Source organism: Acinonyx jubatus, chromosome C2 (genome assembly GCF_027475565.1).
Source record: "Acinonyx jubatus isolate Ajub_Pintada_27869175 chromosome C2, VMU_Ajub_asm_v1.0, whole genome shotgun sequence".
Taxonomy (NCBI): domain Eukaryota; kingdom Metazoa; phylum Chordata; class Mammalia; order Carnivora; family Felidae; genus Acinonyx; species Acinonyx jubatus.
In genome coordinates this window covers 84,950,236-84,958,351 of record NC_069384.1, presented here as the reverse complement: position 1 = coordinate 84,958,351, position 8,116 = coordinate 84,950,236, and the positions used below count along the sequence as shown (strand labels likewise).

Here is an 8,116-nt window from a genome sequence, read left to right as displayed (position 1 = left end):
TCAGTTCGTATTATTTACGTAAGCAAAACCCAAATGAAAGCTTAATATGTCATTTATTGATGGTAATTAATAATTTAATTGTTTGTTTACATTTACCAAGCCAAAAACAAGATCTCAACCTAAAATTATTTGATATTTATACAACAGTGGTATCTCTGAAAGTTGTTGTAAATGTGTGCCTCTTTGAACTATATTTCCATAGAGATTATTTACATATCCGTATTAGTTTAGCACTTCCCAATAATTTGAACTTTGGTAAGTCACTTAAACTCTCTGAGCTTCAGATTGATTATCCATAAAAAAATAAATAACCTCTCTTACGACTAGTTCTTGTCAAGATGGAATAAATGTACCTGTGCATACTTTATAAAACTTTATACTAATATTCTCTTTCGAGAATCTTCTAATTTTTAAGATTATCCAACATTTCTAAGTCCACAAAGACATGTGCAGTATGTTTCTCAATTATATGTTCAGTATGTTATTCAATTATATGCAATCCATGAGGCATTGCCAACCCAGCAAGACGGCGTTGTTCTCATTAATAGGTTGGGCCACTGTTCTTAGAGCTTTGGAGATCTACCATAAAAACAGGAGTTATTTTGCCTGTTGAAAGTTTCCGAGAGGTGCACCTGGGTGGCTAAGTTGGTTAAGCATCCAACTCTTGGTTTCATCTCAGGTCGTGATCTCACAGTTCATGGGTTCGAGTCCCACATCAGGCTCTGTGCTGACCATGCAGGGCCTGCTTGGGATTCTCTGTCTTTCTCTCCCTTTCCCTCTCTCTCCCTCTCCTCTGTTCATGCCCTCTCTCTCTCTCTCTCTCTCTCTCTCTCTCTCTCTCTCTCTCTCAAAATAAATAAATAAACTTTAAAAAACAAAAAGATTTCTGTGAAACTGATTCAAGCTTAATACATTGAATGATCCTATTCAGCAAGATGCCAAGCCTAACAAAATAGCTAATAATAATGCTCATGCTAATTTTAACTCCCTGCTCTTTTTATAACCATATACAGAAGGATCCAAAACTAAAGAGCCATGCTTCTCCCTAGTATGGTCAACAAGTCAGTTATTTCAGTCATTAAAATTCCTTTTTCACTCTACCTCCTTATGCTCTTCATAACCTGAGAAATCAATTTACATATGCTGATCCTGAGATATGATTTAACCCCCATTTCATATGTTGAGTTCTATCTCTGTCTCTTCTGGCTTCATTAGACACCTGTTTCCTGTACATTATTGGAAACCACAATGTTATGCCATTAGAGACTTTAGTTATAGAAAGTAATTTTCTTTACAATAAAATTCTTTTCTACTTTGCATGAGCAGAGTCCTTCCCTCAGGTCAGCTTTTGATGAATAACTCATAAAATCATACTGGCAATGCTGGTAAACATATTCACTTGAAGAAACCAAGGCGATCCTAATTTTGGAATCTTGAAATCTTTTGGCATCTCTGAATTTGAAAGATGATCTGGTTGATGAGCTTACAACAGTGTGTTCTAAACTTCTTTGGGTCTATGACACCATTATGAACATACTGGGACACATCTGAAGGGTGTTTCCCTTCCCCACCCTGCCTGTCATCCACCAACCCAGGGAAATATTTTAATATACTATTTTCTACCCTAAGCACTTACCAGAATGAATAATGGAAAAGCAACTGCAAAGGGAAACTGAACTCAAGGTGTTCTTTGTCTATCAACAGTTATATCATCCAATCCTTACTTAATTATAATTTGTTGTAGTGGCTTCCACTTTAGACCATCAGTTCTGGTGCTATTTACCCATTAGCTAACATAGTGCTTGTTACAAAGTAGGTGCTGAATAATAATATCTGAAATGAATGAATCCTCTCTCCCAATCCTGGTTCACATTTTCATCAACAAAATCAACCAGTCAAGAGGAGGTGGTCAAGAGGGTTGCTATGTGACTCAATCTTAGAAAATACAGTCTACCAGTGCTGGGTAAAGTTTGGTCTCTGAAATGTGAATCAATCCCCAGTATTACTTATAATAAAAACATTTCCACAATGACAAATGGGTGATATTCAAGTAAAATGTTAAAATATGTTATGCTGGGTTAATGGCAAGAAGTCCTTCACATATTTTATTTTAAAATCAATAGCTACTATCACCTTTTGTTATCAGTACTTTGCCTCTAACAATGGCTCTTTCCTCATAATAGGAACCTAGGCTTATTGAACACAAACAGGTGATGAAACTGTCTTATGCACTTTGTATAAATGAATTATTGATTTATTCTTGACAGTATTGTAAGGTAGAGATCATTATTAAGCTTATTTTATAAATTAGAAAATTTTAAAAGAAAAGAAAGCAGTAAATTAGGTAAATTGTCCAAGTTACCAAAACATGTAACAGAGTCATAATTCACATCTGCTTCTTTGAAACCGGAATTCAAGCTCTTAATCTACTAAACTCTATCACTACTGTTTAATACCCAGGATTGCCAGGTTTCTTTTGGTTTGATTCCATTATATTCAGAGAACATACCTTGTATGATTTCAATTAATCATAATTTTCTAAGTTTTGTTCTATGACCCAGAATATTGCCTATTTTAGTGAATGTTCTTACTGCATTGAAGAAAAAATATATTCTACTGTTATTGGGTAGAATTTTCTATGAATATTAATCAGACCTAGTTGGTTGATTGTGTTTTCCAGTCCTATATCTTTGTTAATTTGCTCTTTACTTGTTCTACCAGTTACTGATTAAGGAGTTTTAAAACTCCCAACTATAATTTTTATTTGTCTAGTTCTATCACTTTTTTCTTAATATATTTTGGAGCTTTGTTGCTAGGTGCATACATATTTAGGATTATTATGACTTCTTAATAAACTAACCCTTTTATCATTATGTAATGTCCATCATTATCCCCGGTTATTTTCCTTGTTCTGAACTCTACTATGTCTGATATTAATCTAGTCACTCAGCTTTCTTTTGATTAGTGTCTGTACTGTATATTTTTTCTATCCTTTTGGTTTTAATCTACTATATTGTTAAATTTAAAGTAAATTTCTTGTAGGAGCACATGGTGTTTTTTATCCATTCTGGAAATTTCTCTTTTTTAATTAGTGTGTTTAGATCATTTACATTTACTGAAGTTATGGTCTATCATTTTAGTATTTGCATTCGGTTTCTTCTTGTATTTTGTTCCTCTGTTTCCATTTCCTACACTCTTCTAGATTATTTGAAATTTTGGTACTCCATTTTTTTAAGTTTATTTATGTATTTTGAAAGGGAGAGAGAGAGCAGGAGGGGGACAAAGTGGGGGAAGAGAGAATATCAAGAAGGCTCCACATTGGCAACACAGAGCCCAATGCAGGGCTCCAACACACAAACCATGAGATCATGACTTGAGCCGAAACCAAGAGTCAGATGCTTAAATAACTGAGCCACTCAGGAATCCCTGTACTCCATTTTAATGTACCTATTATGTTTTTAAATTATGTATCTTTGCATAATTTTTTTTACTGGCTTCTCTAAGGAGTATAATATACATAGTTAAGTTTTCACAATCTACTTAAAATTAATATTTTACCACTTCAAGTGGAATGTAGAAATCTGATCAAGATATAGATCCTTTTAGTGCTCCCTCTTTATGTTGCAGTTGGCATATGTATTATAAATCTACATATATTGAAAACCTCATTAGACAATGTTACAACTTTTGCTTTTAACTGCCATATATTGTTTAAAGAACTTAAGGAGAATAGTCTATTATATTTGCCCACATTTTTACCATTCCAGTTTCAGGCTCCTCTCTGGTGTTATTTCTTTTCCATCTGAAGAATTCATCCATTGTTTCTTTTAGAGCAGTTTCCTAGTGATGAATTCCTTTAGTTTTCCCATATCAAGAATATCTTTATTTCACCTTTATTAACTGAAAGAAATTTTTACTGGATATAAAACTCTGGATTCTTTTCTTTTTTTAAGTTTATTTATTTATTTTGAGAGAGAGAGAGCATGAGTGGAGGATGGGCAGAGAGAGAGAGGGAGAGAGAGAATCACAATCTGGCTCCATGCTGTCAGCACACAGCCTGACACAGGGCTCAATCCCACGAACCATGAGATCATAACCTGAGCCAAAATCAAGAGTCCTACACAAAACCAACTGAGCCACCAAGGAGCCCCTGGCTTCATATCTTTCAGCACTTTAAAAATCTTGTGGCAATTCCCTTCCTTCTGGCTTGGCGTTTTCAATGAGAAATTCTCATTTATTCAACTCACTTTTCCTTTATATTTAATGCTTCATTTTTCTCTAGCTCCGTACAGGACTTTTTGTCTTCAGTTTTTAACAGCTTGAATTTCATGCACCTGGGTGTGGATTTCTCTGAATTTATCCTGTTTATGATTCACCAAGCTTCTTGAATATATACATATATGTTTCACTAAATTTGGGGACTTTCCAGCCATTAATTACTTTTTTGTTTGGGTTGTTTTCAAGTTTTTTAAGTTTATTTATTTATTTTGAGAGAGGGGGAGAGAGAGAGAGAGCAAGCATTGTGAGTGGGGGAGAGGCAGAAAGAGAAAGAGAGAGAGAGAATCCCAAGCAGGCTCCGTGCTGTCAGTGTAGAATCATGACCTGAGCCAAAATCAAGAGTCAGATGTTCAACTAACTGAGCCACCCAGGCACCCCATAAGTGTTTATTTTAATCACCTGGTGCTCATCAAGACACGTGCACTCCTTAATCTCCATCACCTATTTCACTCATTCCTCCCGCCTACCTCTCTTCTGGTAACCATCAGTTTTCTGTAGTTACGAGTCTGTTTCTTGATTTGCCTCTCTGTCTCTCTCTCTTTTTTTCCCCTTTTGCTCATTTGTTTTGTTTCTTAAATTCCACGTATAAATGAAATCTTATGGTATTTGCCTTTCTCTGACTGACTTATTTCCTTTAGCATTATGTTCTGTAGCTCCATCCATGTCATTGCAAAATGGCAAGATTTCATTCTTTCTGATGACTAATATTTCATTGTATTATATATACCACCTCTTTTTTATGCATGCATCAATCGATGGACACTTGGGCTGCTTCCATATCTTCTTGGCTATTGCAAATAATGCTGCTATGAGCATAGGGGTGCATGCATTGCTTTGAATTAGTGTTTTGGCAGTTTTGGGTAAATACCCAGTAGTGCCATTGCTGGATCATAAGGTAGTTCTATTTTTAACTTTTGAGGAACCTCCATACTGTTTTCCTCCATACTGGCTGCACCAGTTTAAATTCCCACCAACATTGCAAGAGCGTTCCTTTTTCTCCACATCCTTGCCAACACCTGTTGTTTCTTGTGTTAATTTTAGCCATTCTGACAGGTGTGAAGTGATATTTCATTGCAGTTTTGATTTGCATTTCCCTGAAGAAGAGTGATGTTGAGCATCTTTTCATGTATCTGTTGGCCATCTGTCTGTCTGCTTTGGAGAAATATTTGTTCATGTCTTCTGCCCATTTTGTAATTGGATTATTTGTTTTTTGGGTGTTGAGTTAAGTTCTTTATATGTTTTGGGTGCTAGCACTTTATTGGATATGTCATTTGAGATATCTTCTCCCATTGTGTAGATTGCCATTTAGTTTTGTTGATTGTTTCCTTCAATGAGCAGAAGCTTTTTATTTTGATGTAGTCCCAATAGTTTGTCTTTGCTTTTGTTTCTCTTGCCTCAAGGACCTATGTAGAAAAAAGTTGCTATAGCAAATGTCAGAGAAATTACTGCCTGTGCTTGCTTCTAGGATTTTTAAGATTTCAGGTCTCACATTTAGGCCTTTAATACATTTTGAGTGTATTTTTATGTGTGGTGTAAGAAAGTGGTCCAGTTTTCTTCTTTTGTATATTGCTGTCTATTTTTCCCAGTACCATTTGCTGAAGAGACTGTCTTTTTCCCTTTGCATATTCTTGCCTTCTTTGTCAAAGATTAATTGACCATATAATTATGGGTTTATTTCTGGATTTTCTATTGTATTCAACTGATCTATGTGTTTATTTTTGTGCCATCACCATACTGTTTTGATTACTACTTTGTAATATAACTTGAAGTCCAGAATTGTGGTGCCTCTAGCTTTGCTTTTCTTTTTCAAAATTGCTTTGGATATTCAGGGTTTTTTGTAGTTCCATGCAAATTTTAGGATTATTTGTTCTAGTTCTGTGAAAAATACTATTGGCATTTTGATAGGGATGGAATTAAATGTATATATTGCTTTGGGCAGTATCATTTTAATAATGTTTGTTCTTCCAATCCATGTGCATGGAATGTCTTTCCATTTCTAAAGACATGGAATACTTCATAAATTTGCATGCTATTCTTGCACAGGGCATGCTAATCTTCTCTGTATTGTCCCCCTGCTTGTGTGCTTTCTCTCTCTCTAAAAATTAATAAATAAAAAAGTAAATAAGTAAATAAATAAATAAATAGCTATACAGATTGTTAAGAAGCTTCTTCTAAATCTGTGATGCTGGTTTAATGTGACTGCTAAACTCACAGGCACATACCACCACTGTTCTCACAGAGAATCTTTTTTTTTTTAAGTAGGCTGTACACTCAACGTGGGGCTTGAACTCATGACCCCAAGATCAAGAGTTGAATGCTCTATCAACTGAGCCAGACAGACAACCCTGTTCCCACACAGAAACCTGAGTATTTAAAGCTTGGAGCCACACATGGCTGAGCTCCAGTCACAGCAAGGCAATCAAAGGAGCCTTCTAACTTTGGGAAATTCCATGTTCTCTTTGTTCTCATCTTATTGTGGCTGTTCACAATGAGAGATAAAAGGTCAGGACTTTAGCTTTCAAAAAACCAACTTGGACAAATCAAGATAAATACAGTCCTGAACTCATTTGCATGAATGAATCCCTAGTCAATTCTTCCAGACAGAAAATGTCTTTGAGGGGAGTCTGGCATGAGCTTGAAAATATTATCATAAAATTCATGTTTGACTGCTTCTTCTTTCCCATTCATGGTTGAAGTTCAATGGGTCAGAGATAGGTAAACAGTTAATGGTTTTAGGTTACAGAAATTGAATAATAAAACTTCACATTTTGAGAAGGAAGAATATGATATCAGAAGAAAATTCTCTCCCCTTTAAAGAAGTAAAGGAATAAAGAAAAAATAAAGAAAAGAAATTTTAATTAGAGGGAGGGAAACCATGAAAGTCATCACTTCACTTGATAGCAGCTGTTGGTTTTTGTTTTTGTTTTTTTCCAGACACTTTGTTATAAGGCTCTGTGTTGATGAGAAAGCTAAAAGATACAGAATATCACTTATGGCAAATAAAATGAATAAATAAAAATATTGAAATGAGCAAAGAAAGATAGTCAATTCTGTCTCTTCCACAAGAATACTATTGTTATCTCAGAGTTTAGGTAATATTAACTGAGACAATATATGTGAAAGTGACTAAACTATAGAAACAGAAAGTAGAGCAATGTCTGCCAGGAGTTGGAGGTCACAGAAGGAGGTGATCTTGAGTTGGAGGTCACAGAAGGAGGTGATCTTAAGAAGCACAGGGAAGGGCAGAGGCTCCTGGGTGGCGCAGTCGGTTAAGCGTCCGACTTCAGCTCAGGTCATGTGCGGTCCGCAAGTTCGAGCCCCGCGTCGGGCTCTGGGCTGATGGCTCAGAGCCTGGAGCCTGCTTCCAATTATGTGTCTCCCTCTCTCTCTGCCCCTCCCCCGTTCATGCTGTGTCTCTCTCTGTCTCAAAAATAAATAAATGTTAAAAAAAAAGATTAGGGGCGCCTGGGTGGCTCAGTCGGTTAAGCGTCTGACTTCAGCTCAGGTCACGATGGTGGCTCAGTCGGTTAAGCGTCCGACTTCAGCTCAGGTCACGATCTCACGGTACGTGAGTTCGAGCCCCGCGTCAGGCTCTGGGCTGATGGCTCAGAGCCTGGAGCCTGCTTCTGATTCTGTGTCTCCCTCTCTCTCTGGCCCGCCCCGCCCCCCCGTTCATGCTCTGTCTCTCTCTGTATAAACGTTAAAAAAATTAAAAAAAAAAAAGATTAAAAAAAAAAAAAGCAGCACAGGGAAGGGATGCCTGGGTGGCTCAGTCGGTTAAGCGGCCGACTTCGGCTCAGGTCATGATCTCGCAGTCCGTGAGTTCGAGCCCCGCGTC

General features: G+C 36.6%; 1 non-coding gene across 1 annotated transcript; it reads right to left on the bottom strand.

The window, feature by feature from the left end:
- Positions 1-6,276: 6,276 nt before the first annotated feature.
- On the bottom strand, positions 6,277-6,380 carry LOC128315403 (U6 spliceosomal RNA). Its single transcript, XR_008298151.1, has one exon. It is a non-coding gene; the product is annotated as a U6 spliceosomal RNA (small nuclear RNA).
- Between the last annotated feature and the right edge of the window lie 1,736 nt (positions 6,381-8,116).